The sequence below is a fragment of the Phascolarctos cinereus genome, unplaced genomic scaffold, assembly GCF_003287225.1.
Source record: "Phascolarctos cinereus isolate Bilbo 61053 unplaced genomic scaffold, phaCin_HiC Scaffold_9;HRSCAF=440, whole genome shotgun sequence".
NCBI lineage: Eukaryota > Metazoa > Chordata > Mammalia > Diprotodontia > Phascolarctidae > Phascolarctos > Phascolarctos cinereus.
In genome coordinates, this window is record NW_027556402.1 from 121624467 (window position 1) to 121636829 (window position 12363).

Sequence of the window (12363 nt, forward strand, 5' to 3'; positions counted from 1 at the left end):
GTGCTTTTATCTTAGGAGGCTCATTTATGGCCTGTTCTTCTGCCTTTTAAAATTATTAGACAGATACTTTAAAAATGGGAAAAATAATGTACTTTCTTTAACTTTATCAATACAATTTGTGTGTAAAATCCAATTATTCCTCATTTAATAAGTCCTGAATCTACTTTGGAGAACTTATTACAAAAACACTCTCAAAGTCTGAATTTCCATGACAGATAACTTGGAGACCAGTCATATACATATGTATGTAATTCTTAAATTCTGTAACAGTCTAGCCTTGTTGCTTTTCTCAAATTTACTATTCCATTTATTAAGAAAATGTTTATATTACATCTTTGTGTTATTATCTTCTCTAATCATTTCCCCCTTAGGATGATATCATCCTTGCATTTTAATTTGACCACAAATATAGGTTAGAATTGTAAGATGTTCATACTTGAATCCTATTATAGTAACTCAGAGATGTTCCAGTTTAAATCTGTTATTTAACAGTTTTAGTATAGTACTTAAAAAGAAAAAAACTTCTCAGTTTTAGAAATTTGCTATAAAAGGAAAAAGAGGGAAAAGTTATAACAATGTCATGTGTCATAACAGAAGGAAAAAATTCCTCTGTTGGAGGGAAATAAATACCTGATTCCAGACATGAGTGATATCTGACAGCCAACCATGTAGTCACAGAGTGTTAAAGGCAAGACTTAGGATTAACCAGGTGAGGAATTTTCCTTGTAAGCAAGGAAATGGCGCAATGGGGAAATAGGGTCAGGAGGATCCTACGTAGGCTGTGTCCAAGGTTTTCTCCAAAACCTTTCCCAAGCCCAGATATCCATCTTTATCAGTTGCCAGACTGAGCACATGCCATTTTCTACTATCAGTTTCATGACAGTTCAGACAGCTATCCCCCTTAATAAAAGCTCAAAAAATACTGAATTACAGTCCCAGAAATTTTTACCTTAAGTAGCAAAATTTCACTAACCACAACTTAGGTATTGAATACCTTTCCTGGTGTTTCCCTAACAGTTAACATTTTCATTAATCCTTTACTCATAAATCAAATCTACCCATATTCTGGGGCTTCAGACATACAGTGAATACCTGAAAGTTGACTCATTAATATGTTGAAGCTACATTTTTAAACTATCTTACGCTTTCATAATAGCCAAGATTTTCAAATAAAAATTTGCTATTGTATTAAATAGTAGTAGTAGCAGCAGCAGCAGTGGCAGCATCACCTGTTTTATATAAAAAAGCCTCTTTAAGTATTTGACAGTTTTGAAATATCCATTTTTTCACATGCTTTTAAAAGCCCAATTCATATATAACAACATCCAGATTAAAAGGGAAGTTTTTTCTAACAGCAGTTCTGTTTTACAGTGGTCTCTAAAATTTCACAGTTTAGATTTAGAAATACAATATAATTTAGAAATACAATAATAACACAAACAACAAATATTAGATGACATCAGTTACATTTCCAAATTATCACATATAAAAAATGTTGCTGTTATTACTGTTGGCATTTTAAAATCACTTTAGAGTTATCAGGTACGGAACAATTACATTCAATTTAAAAAATAATGTAGTGCTTAGCATATGCCAGTTACTCTGTTAAGCAATGTACAATCATTATATCATTTTGATCTTAAAACAACAACCCTGGCCGGTGGGTATCATTATTATTTTTCTCTTTACAGATCAGGAAACTGAGGCAAGCAGAGATAAGATAATTTGTCTAAGATTACACAGCTAATGTTCCTGTAACTGGAACAGAGAAGGGTGGGCTCAACAAGGAAAGAGGCTGGCTGGCTCCCTCACCTGGTACTGCCTGCCAGGGACACCCAGGCAGCAGCTGGGTGGGGCCTGCTGAAGGCAAGGTCCACCTTGCATACTAAGTGAGATTTAGGGGATGTGGCAGAGGGCACTGCCTAGGGGCTACAGTGACTGGTGCCAGGTCCTTCCTATTGGTGGTAGTTCCTGTTGGCTGGGCAAAGTGAATGATGGCCATGGGGCCTGACCCTCACCACACCCCTCCCCCCAGCACTGCTGGAGCTGGGACCACTTGCAGCTGCTGGGCAGGGTGAGCAGGATGAGTTACACCCTGGGTGATGCCCCCAGGCTTGCCTAGAGGATCAGGCTGAAGGATGCCCAGGGGCACAAGGCTGTTTGGACCCCTGCCAATGTGGGATCCTAGTGTGGTTGTTGCTCCCATTCTACCAGGTGGGGCAGAATGTAATTCAAGTTTCCTTATAGTTCTCCAACATTCTCTTTTCTTATACTGGTCTGAGATGAGAGGGGTCAACAGAGAGACATGGGCTGTAATGGTCTTATTAGTAATCCCCACAACTGAGATACACAAATGACTCTGGGGGAAGGGAGTGAGGAAGGCAGAGGGGTTTACTCAATATCCCTGTCTTTGTGCAACCCCTCCCCTTGCCATCCCTCCCTGGAACCACATCATGCAAAGTGATTAGGGCTGTGGGGAGAATCCCTTAATACTTTCTGGGGTGCTTTCCTTTTTTCAGCATGTACCTTAGCCTTTATTTTACATTCTGTCTTCCAGTGACCAGTTTTCTAAACAAACTCTTAGCTTGTGTCTCTTGTTGATTAATGGGACCATACTTTCATTTCCTAATGGTGAAGAAGGGACTCAGAGACCGGTTTCACCTCTTCAGCTAGTTGTAGTCACAAGGAGAATATAATGTCAGAAAGTTACTAATCAGAAATAGATTAATTTGTTTAGAGATAGGGGGTGAAGATTACAAAATAAGAAAAAAACTGAAAAGTCAAGGAACGGTTAACAAGAGGTTGTTATAAGGTAGGAACCATTTGCCTGTTGTTGTTGTTTTTTTTCCTTTCACTCTCTTCACTCTGGGATTACTACCAAAATCGCTTTCCTTCATTGCTCTAGAACAATGAAGCTATTAGTCTTGCCAATTACTTTTGAAAAGTTTTATAAGATGTAATCCTTATTTTTTCTTAAAATAAATTCTACAGAGTGATACCCCAAAATTTACTAAGTTGTTTTTGAAGGGAGTAAGTTCTTGAAATTACTCCAAAGTCTCAAGAATTCTCTCTTGCAATCTTAAAATGATTAGTTTCTAAAGTCCTTAATGATTAATTTTCATGCCACCAGAATCTGCTCAATGTTTTTAGTGGTCTACTAACTTTGATTTTCTGACTTTATCTCTGTAATTCCAACTTGACCAATGTTGAAATGACATTTAAAAAAAATGTGTCATGCAGGTTCTCTCTCTTTCTCTCTCTCTCTCTCTCTCTCTCTCTCTCTCTCTCTCTCTCTCTCTCTCTCTCTCTTCTTATAACCTAATCTCCTGTTGAAAGCCTAATGTGGAAGTTAGTTATGCTTATTGGGGCAATTGCTTGAGCTATGAAAGTTCATTAATCTTTCCAGTGTTCCAAATTCTCTGGCTACAGACCTTAGAAGTTTTTTTCTGGCTGACTGCAATCTTTCATGGTAACAGAATCTAGCTCATAACACAAACATGACATAGACATTCTACATTTTACAAACACAGACAAAATGATGAGACAAATACAAATAGCAAAGCACATAAATCTAATTTTACCTGCTTGACTCAAGACACAGAGCTGAGATATGCAGAAGAAAAAACCCCAGAGGTATACACCGAACAGAGGCATACAGAGGTCAAATGACAGAGGTGTGCCATTAGCCACAGGGAGCTGAAGTATATAGGGGGGAAAAAAAGCAACAACAACAAAAACAAAAACAGAGAAACACAACAGAAAATTTACAGAGGTATGCAGAGGGGAATTGAGATGTGAATAGGCTTTCCTTACCAGAACTGGGTCAAAGGAGGGGCCCCAGATTTTTACTCAGAAAGAAAGGTGAGTTCAATCAAAGGGTGGACCCAGAGATTAGAGCAGGAACAAAGAACAGAGGACTCACCAGATAAGGGTGGGTTGGACTCCAGAGAAATAAATCTCCAGTGGTTCCTAGTCCATTCCCACCAGAGAGTCCAGTGACCCAGTTGTATGACCAGTCTCAATTCTGACACCAATTAATGTCAACCAGACTGGAACTGGCCTCTAACCTTTGAGTGGTGGGAGCCAAACAAAGCAGTCTAGAGACTAGAGAGTCAGGGACTAAAACAGAAGATTAATTTATTTCAGAGTGAGGAAAACACTTGCAAGTGGAAGCTGCCTCTCCTTGAAGGAGGGCTTAATAGGATGGGATAAAGACATAGCTTATATGCATGAAACAGCTGGACCAAACATAATCGTTCGTAGGTCTTGAGTAAGCAGTTTGCATTTTTTGGGCTTGGGTCTTGTGGTAACAGTCTTTCAAGTCTTAAGTTTGTGAAGACTTGAGCCTTGTGATCATTTAGTGGGGTACATAACCAGAGTTTGTGTGGCAGGAACAGGAGCACAATACCTGGTTTGGTTCACTAGGCAGTTATCAGAATCAGGAATTGTGAGCATGTCAAGAGATGTGATGGATGGCTTTAGGCTGTGGCATGTTGGCTCCCTGAAAAATAGGGGAGTTTCAACAAATAAATTCCTCAGTGAACACCTGATGTTAGTCAAAGCAATACACTTTGTCATAGGTTGAGACATTCAAAGCACAAAAGATTGTTATGCCAAGCTTCCTTTCTGGGGCTTAGCTCTGGGAAACAGGGTGTCTTGAAAACCCTTGACATATGAATGTTGAAACTCATGCTCCATTTTTATTTGTTTTTTTTTTTAATATCCGAGGATGACCTTTTTTAATTATATATGCAAACTGGCATAGCATAGATACAATGATCCATCTTTAGGTTGTCCAGGGTGCAGTAAAATTATAGTCACTGATGGTCAGCATAATCACTGAAGTGAGATTCACAAATATAATTAGTCCAACTTGATGAAGCCGATGTCCTTTGAGTACTGCCGGAAGCACTGGCCATGCCGGACCGAACAGACGCGGCACAACCGAGACCCCTGGCCGAATTTTCGAGGGTGGCTCCGCTAGAGCTGCTGATGACCCATGGCGCCACTAGCAAAGACGCGAGACAAAAGGCTCATGCTACATTTTTAGTTGTTCCTTTTTATCTATGGGAGAAAACACACATCAGACTGGCACATAAGCTATTTCCCTCATGTGACATTCCATTTTCTCTCACCATGTTTTTGAACAGGTGGTCCCCATCTCACCCATGTCTGAAATGTGCAGGGACTGCTTTGTTTTTGTAATTACATTCTCAGGGCCCAGCACAGTATCTGACAACAATAGGTATTTAATAAATGCTTGTTGAATTGAATTAAAGTAACTTCCATGATTTAGTGGGTACTAAGTAGCAGAGCTGGGATTGATCTTCGGGCTTCAGATCCAGTGCTCTATCTCCTATACTGCTTGCATTTGTTCTACAGAAATGTGCTAAGAGGAGAGATATTCCATCTATACAGATATACAGACTACAAACCCTTTTCCATCTCTGTGGACATCCTAGAACCCTGAAATTCATTGAAAGCAGGAGATAAATGAAGCAGAATCTGTGTCACTATACCAGATCTGAGATTGACACAACTCTCAGAAAAGACTAGAGACGTTTTCTTACTGCAGGTGCACAATGGGACCAGATAAAAGAATGCTGTCTCTTGTGTTTCAATATTCTCTTCTTCCTTCTTCTTTATAATTCAGAACTTCTGGGTGATGGTGATATGGGAGGCAGAGTGAGAAGCTTTGGTATCATGAGAGTTATGAATAGAATGGATGGAAGCCCATGTATCTGGGAGTGGCTATCACCAAAGAGCAGAGATGGAACCTGGAATCCTGAAATAGAAAAAAAAATCTATAGATGCTGAGATTGCCAGCCATTATGAATCATGGAGAGTTGATGAGCCTTGGGATATTGTTTTTTTGTTTTGTTTTGTTTTGTTTTTTGTTCTTTGTTTCTTTATTCCACGAGAGTGAGATAGAGATGACATGTTCCTTCCACTTTTTCCTGTCCAAAAGCCTGAGATATGCATGAGTTGCAAATATTTATTATTTACAAAGAAGAACCAAAGAAGATGGGAAAAGGGGATGGTTAATGAAGTAAGCTTATATATTCATTTTTAATGCATTTCCATGTTAACTATGTTACAGGTCTCCAGGTAGCTCATGAACTAATCTGTGAGAATATTTTAGAGGTATATCAGTTTTGCTAAGTGTGAAGTACAGTCATTGAATCTTCTGAGCTTACAAGGTTGCTACCTGGAAATGTCTACCCTGGAGGTCTCATTCACCAAATATCAAGATAGAATAAAGAAAGAGACAAAGGCAGTTATGTGAAAAAACTGTAGGGCTTGTTTTCTGGAAAGCTGGTGTCATAAACAGGAAGACAAAGGTTCAAGTCTGGCTATGTGATCTGAGTGAATCACTTGAAGTCTCAGGGAGCTTACTAAGACTAAAAGTTATAGGAAAGGTGGTGACCTGTAATTAAATAATTAGTGTCCACAGCAGCGAGGGTTCTCTATACAAATTAAATCATAGGTCCAGTTCTTATTCTTCCTTTCTCATGAATTTCTAAGATAATCAAATAAGTTAAATTTGCTACATTTTAGTTAATGCAAACAGTGGCTTTATTCTTGTGACAGTGGCATGAGTTATTTTGTTCTTTCGTTCCTTTTTTAATGTAGTAGAATTTAAGATAACAGAGGATGGGATTTCCAGGTCATAATAGCAACACATCAAGGACATTTTCTCCAATTCTCACAAACTTTTAAAAATATCCAAAGTAGGAATTAAGCAGAAAGATAAAGCAATTTTACCTGTCTCCATGGTCTAAGACACCAAGAATACTAAGGAGGTAAAAAGATGAATTAGCAGCAGAGAAGGCTAATCTCTAACCTTTAACAAGCAATTCAGCCTACCTTCCCTGCCACCCACCACACTCTGGTAGGGCTGCACAAGATGACCCATGAGCTTGCAATAATACTCAACTCTTTTCCCCCACTTTCTCCTAAATCATAAAAAATTAAAAAAAAATAAAAAACAAACAACAGAAGAACAAATAAACAAACTACAAGGCAGAAGGTTGTTTTGGATGAAGTGAATTGTGGCAGCACCCTCCATTACAACAGTACTTAGGAAAGAACTGAGAAATAGAAGGAATTAGGGCAGGATGCCAGTAATGTGTGGTACTCCACCAAGTGTGAGGAAAAGGGGAATATTATTCAGCTCAAGCCAATTATATTCCTTCAAAATTAATTTAAGACAGAGACCTAAGCTGGTGAAATATGAATTAATTTAGATGAGAGGAGGCTCGGATAGCTTTGGCACAATGGTTAGAGTACTTAGCCTAGAATCAGCTATGTGACCCTGGCCAAGTCACTTAACTTTGCTCAACCTAAGCTTCCTCATCTGTAAAACAGGGATAATAACAGCACCTAACTTCCCAGGGTTATGGTGAGGATCAAATAAGATACTGTTAATAAAAAATTTAGTACAGTGCCTGACACATAGTTGATGCTTCATAAATACTTATTTCCTTCCTTCCTTCCTTCCTTCCTTCCTTCCTTCCTTCCTTCCTTTCTTCCTTCCTTTCTTCCTCCCTTCCTCGTATACCTTCCAGGAAATCATAATCAAAATAGAAGGAGTCAAAAACTAATCAATATAAGAATATAAATTTTAAAAAACAAGAACAAAATTACAAAAAAATCCAAATAGAAGAAAACTAATAAAAAGATAAACCAACAGAGGATATATGAATAATGGAAGGGAATGTGGCCTCCAGATGAGCCAACTGAATCCATGGATCTGTGAACAAATATTATATGGCAAAGAAAAATTAATCAACACTTGATGAGGCAGAGGATGCTGTGGATTCCCAAGAAAAATAGAACTACCATAGGGTATTCCTGTCATGTTTAAAAGAGAAATAAAAATCATGGCAGCAGAATTTGTGGCCTTCGTAGGAGAAATGAGGAACACAATAAGGGGAAAATACCTTGAACCAGAGTAGCAAAATTCATCAATTATGTAAAAGAGAGAACAATTGATTGGGAATGCAAATACAACAGTCTGTAGAAGAGAAGAGAAAAGCAAGCAATGCTAAAAGAATATGATTTCCATGCAAGCAACATATTTTCTTTTTCAGACCCAGGAAGTATAAAAATAACTTAAAGTTTCTAGGTCTCCCAGAGGGGCATGATAAGTCAAGAAACCTAAAACCATGAAGCAAGAAATAATGCAAGAAAACTGCCCATAATTTCTGAACACAGAAAACAAAGTACCAAACAAAAGAACCTACAGATCATTTCCAGAAAACAAAACAAGACAAACAAAGCAAAACAGAAAAAAAATGGAACCATAAATGTTATCTAATAGAAAATGGGGAGAAATGATCATAGGAGGATTAAATATGGTAATGAATCTTCTTAATCAAGTATATAAGAAAATTCCCATCATTCCCCTCTATCAACTGTAGGAATTGCTATTTCTAATAGTGAGACACAACAGAAAATGGGATTCAGAAGGCAAAATCTCTGTAAACGTATAATATAGAAACTAGAAGAGGGAATCCAAAATATGTACCTTATAAACTTAAATTTAATGAGAAAGTCAGAGACTAAAAAAAGAATAAGTATGAGAACTATGATTCAAAGAATCAAAATCTAGAGGAGACAGAAAAGGATGATAGTGACGAGAATAAGGAAGGGGAAGTCATAGAAAATGAAATTTTGAGATGAAGAATCAAAATATATTGAAATGAGGAAGAGAAGAGTGTTTGACTTGATTACTTAAGGGAGAGGACAAAAGGGTGGGGTGAGTTAGGTAATTTGATAAGAGTAAGAAAGATAAAGGAACTTATAAGTTAAGCAAAACTCTAAAATGAAGGAAGGTGGCAAACAATGGGAGTTAGAACTTTATGGTAAAGGGAAGACAGCCAGTGGGAATAGGTTGTCCTAAAGTATATTATTTAAAATAATTGAAGAAACAAAGTACTGTGTTTCCGGAGAAAAAAAGAGAAAAATCCTAATTTGAAAAAAAAAGACTAATTGAGGAAAATATAAAACTAACTCATAATTTTAAATGAGAGTGAATTAAATAACTCAATAAAAAAAGCATGAGTGACAGATTGGATGAGAAAATAAATGCCATCTGTTTCTTATAAGAAGTTTACCTAAAAATCAAAGATACATACAGAATAAAAATGATGGCTTGGGAAAAAACTTTACTATGCATTAAATGAATCCAAAACAAACAGAAGTTGCAATCATTCTATCAGACAAAGTAAAAACAAAAAATCATAACATAAAAAAGAGATAAACGGCACAACCATGTTATGCTGAAAGGATCCACAGACAACAAACAAATATCAATATTAAGTTGATATATTCCAAGTGCTTTATTTAGTAGTTAAATTTATAAATGAAAAGTGAACTTAATTATAAGAAACAGTGATTCAATAGTGGTGAGAAATTTCAATATCTCTCCCCCAATTTTGAACAAAAATATAACAGTACAATAATCAAAAGGAAAAATATATAGAGAGAAAATTGAACAAATTGTTGAACAAACTTGAGCTAAAGAAAAAGGAATCTTCTAAACAAAAGGCCTAAAGCATATGTATTTTTCTCAGGAGCATACAGAACTGTTACAAAAATGGACAATGTATTAGAACACAGAAATATTAAAAACAAATATAAAATGATAGAAATATTAAAAACTTTTCTTATAGACCACAAAGCAACAAAATAATAATCAGTTCAGGAAACACAAATAAAAGACATAGAAACAACTGGAGACTGACTTTACAATGCCATTCTCAATTGTTAGTTAGTCAAAGTATCAACAACAAAAATCCTTCCTATGGAAGAAAATGGTAAAGATCAAACATATTAAAATTTGTTTTTGGCACATATCTAAAACAGTCCTTAGGGAGAAAAAAATATCTTCCCACAAGCATATGTAAAAAAATAAAAATGAAATCAAAGAATTCAATGTATATTTAAAAATTAAAAAGCTAACAAATAAACAAACTTAAAAGAAGCATAGAAGAGATGTTAAAAAAAATTAGAGGAGAATTAAATTAACTGGAAACAACAACAATAACAACAAAAGACCTATAGAAAAGATAAAAATAAAAACTGGTTCTTTAAAAAGACTAACAAAATTGATAAAACTTCAGCAAATCTGATTAAAAAGAGTGCAGAAAATCAAATCAACAAAGTAATAAATAAACAAGGTGAAATCATGACAAAACAAAAAAAATCAGAACCTACCATGTACAGTTAATTATATGCTAACTAAATAGAGAACACAAAAGAAAGAGGCATACGTGCAAAAATACAAACTATCCAAACTAATAAAACAACTAGAGATCTTAAATAACTCAGTCTTAGACAAGGATATAAAACTCTTAGTAAAAGAACAACCAAACCACTAAATTTATTGGTCTTCATGAATTCAAATTTTATTAAACCTTTAAGGAACAATTAGGACTAATACTAAACAAATTATTCTCAAAATGAAGAAAGAAGGCACACTACCAAAGACCTTTTGAGACAGATATAATTTTAATACCTAAACTAGGGAAGAATAAAACACAGAATTATGGACTAATTGCACTAATTAATATTGATTCAAAAATTTTCAACAATATCTTGTCAGATAACATTGATTCATTAAATAAATTATTTTTCATGACTAAATCTGGCATGTAAGTAATTGTCATATATATATATATATATATACATATACACACACACACACACATGCAAACACACACACACATGCATATACATATCTACCCTTGCTAAATATTTATATATCTTTATTTATATATCATGGTAAACTATATACATAGAAATAGATGCATGTGTATATACATACACACAAATGTGTCCATAGCTATATGTGTATGCATGTACATCTGGATAGGTAGGTAGCACAATAGATAGAGCACTGGCCTTGGAATCAGGAAGACTCATCTTCATGCATTCAAATCCAGCCTCAGACACTTACTAGCTGTGTGACTCTGGCCAAGTCACTTAACCCTGTTTGCCTCAGTTGCTCATCTGTAAAATGAATTGGAGAAAGAAATGGCAGACCACTCCAGTATCTTTGCAAAGAAAACTTCTAATTGGGGTCATGATGATTTAGACACAACAGAAATGACTGAACAACAGTAACAAAATACACATATATAACATGTTTGCTAATTGTATGTATATATACACATATATAATATGCTGTTTATATCTTGAGATAAATTCAAATCAGAATGTTGCTGCTGTTTCTCCTTACAGCCTACAATATTGGCAAAGACGACATAAAATGAGAATAATCAATGTTGGCAGGGTTGTGGGAAGATAGTCATACTAGTGTATTGATAATGGGGCTATGAATCAAAATGGGGCTGTCAATCAATTATTTGGAAAAGCAACTAAAATTCCCTTACTTTTTGAAACATTGATACTACTGCTAATAGACTTATAATCCAAGAAGGCTATTGATAGGAAGAAAATACCCATATCTACACAAAAAAATATAGAAACATTTTTCATTATAGCAAAAAATTGAAAACAAGTAGATGCCTATCAATTGAAGAATAGTTAAATACAATTTTGGTACATGAATGAAATGGATTATTACTGTGCTGTAAGAAATTTCAAAAAATATGATGAATATAGAGAAGCATGGAAAGATCTACATGAACTGATATAGAATGAAGTAAGGAAATCCAATGACTACAGCAATATAAACAAAAAGAACACAAACAATAAAATGTGAATTTCTCATGGTTATGAAAACAATCAGAATTTCAAAGAAAAAAAAAACTCTCATTCTACTTCTCCCAGAAGTGAGAAGTCCACAGATGTAGTACATTGTAGATATTTTCTGAATTTTTTTATGTCTTGTTTAGTTATGCTCACTTTTCCTCTTTTTTGTTGTAAAATTATTTGTTATGTGGAATGGTTTTCTGGGATTGGGGGCAGAATATATAGAGAGAGGATATAGGGGAAAATTGTATGGATATAAAGAATAATCCTTAAGGGCAGACACTTTTGTTTTTACCTTTGAATCCCTAGTACCTAGTATGATCTTGGTGAATAATATATACTTAATCAATTCATGCTGAATTTAATGTGATTTTTAAATGTTATATCTTAACTTTGGGGGCAGGACAGAGGGATAATGGGGGAGCCTTGAATGAATTTTCTTGTCCTTAGTTTCTTTATTCTTCTTTCTTCATTTTTCATCACATATGGTTCCTCCATCCACATGAAAAGTCAGATAAGTACATATGGGTGCTCTGTTCAAAAGAATATAATTTTTGATCATCTATTCTTTGTAAGATATCATGGGGTTTAGGGGCTAGAATATTTTCTAATTTGCTATTTATTTTACCTTTTTTCCTCAAA